The sequence below is a fragment of the Rhagoletis zephyria genome, unplaced genomic scaffold (genome assembly GCF_001687245.7).
Source record: "Rhagoletis zephyria isolate East Lansing unplaced genomic scaffold, Rhagoletis_zephyria_1.1 Rzeph_scaffold_58983, whole genome shotgun sequence".
NCBI classification, from domain to species: Eukaryota; Metazoa; Arthropoda; class Insecta; order Diptera; family Tephritidae; genus Rhagoletis; species Rhagoletis zephyria.
The window spans coordinates 1-1,667 of record NW_016216034.1 but is presented as its reverse complement, the minus strand read 5'-3'; the positions used below and the strand labels follow the sequence as shown (position 1 = coordinate 1,667).

General features: G+C 40.8%; 1 long non-coding RNA gene across 1 annotated transcript; it reads right to left on the bottom strand.

Annotated features, from left to right (window-relative positions):
* Nucleotides 1-181: 181 nt before the first annotated feature.
* On the bottom strand, nt 182-1,243 carry LOC108356419 (uncharacterized). Its single transcript, XR_001846603.1, has 2 exons — nt 1,097-1,243; nt 182-525 (listed from the first exon to the last, which is right to left on the bottom strand). It is a non-coding gene; the product is annotated as an uncharacterized LOC108356419 (long non-coding RNA).
* Between the last annotated feature and the right edge of the window lie 424 nt (nt 1,244-1,667).

The window sequence follows — 1,667 nt, the reverse complement described above, 5'->3', positions numbered from 1 at the left end:
CCGTTTATTATCCTTATCGGCACAGGCAGGTAAGACAGCGACTGGCAGGTAAGACAGCGACTGGCAGGCAGCAGTTGAAGAAAATATCACGTACGCTAGTAGTAAATAAGTATCCATGCATGTGGGTAAGTGTTCACTTTTGCAACACAGCATGCACTTTGTTGTTTTGCACTTTATTTTCTTTTATACTTATCGGCCGTTTTGAAAAGTAAGCACTTTTCTTTTACTTTATCAACTTTAGTGTGTCACTTAAGTTCGAGCAAATGAGTCGTTGTTCCCTTTTTGCTTTATAGCCGCTTTTACTGGTTTTGCCAGCATTCAACTGACATTTTGCACTTTTTTAGTGTCACCTGAATTATTTTTACAATCCGCCATGCTTTCTCTACGATTTGGCCATGGCTATTATTTATTAAAGGCCGCACTACTTTATATTTAGTTACTTCAAGAAAGTATTCACCTTTGAAAAATTGTCATTACCCAAAATTATATATGCATTACCGCTAAAGCCATAAGTTTGGTTTGTTTCTACAAAAATTTGTATTTTCGTTTGAAATTTCGCATTTAAAAATATAAATTTCCTGGTTTCGCCAATTTTTCTTTTTATTATCTTTTTATTTCTGCATGACGCTTCAATTAGATTGTTTCCTTCTCTTATTTTTGTTATTAGTTACTTCTTCACTTGCACGTTTTTGTATGCCGCGTCGGGTTTATTTCTCTCCGCCGAGCCAAAGCGTCGGCTACGAAAAATATCATTAGAAAAATATCATTAAAAAAATATCAAACTGTCAACAAAAGACAGAAAATTCAATGATTATGGAAATAGCATCCGGTCAAACGTGTTTTGTTTGCGGCACAGTACCTTTTTTTTATTCGAAAATTCACCGGAACCTTTTCTGCTGTTTCCAATTTTTTAGGCGTTGTACGCCAGCTCATAAACAGCGCTCAAGCTTGTCTAGTCAGGTCTTTAATTCTNCTGCCAATTCTAAATTCTCTTTTCCCAATTCAAAGACATTTCCCATACATCAAATCAATTCCATGCATCGACTTCCGTTTATTCGAATGTATGCACCGCAAGAACTTAAACGTATTGTAGTACCTTTTTCATTTAGCTAACTAACATCGACTTCTTATTTCCTCCGTTAACACAACATTCGCTCTCAACATACGACCACTGACTGAAATGTGAAAACACAGCACAGCCACTGCGGCCGATACTGCCAATGATGCGTCGACTGAAACACGCAGAGCAGACAAGTACATACTAGACGCCTGCTGGCTCGACGCTACGTTTGTCGCCTGCTGCTGCCGTTCCCGTCTATGTTACATTAAGTCTGGTCCTATGGTACTACACCCTACACCACGACGCAACGTTGGCGTAGCCGTTGGCAGAGTTGTTGACTTCGGCCTCGACGTCGTCGTCATCTCTGTTTTTGTCGCCATAGCGAGTTATTGTTTTCGTTTCTCGTGCCTGCTGCTGTTTTTGTTGTTGTTCTCCAAAGTCGGCAATCGACATGGCATAATAAAGTACTACATACTAGCTGGTGGTAGGCACTAGATGGATGACTGACTGGTTGGCGGTGGTGGCGATGGCGGCACCGGTGGCGGCATATAAAGCAAAGCGCAAGGCGGCGGCAAACGTGAAAAACATAAGAGAGCGCGCGGTTAGG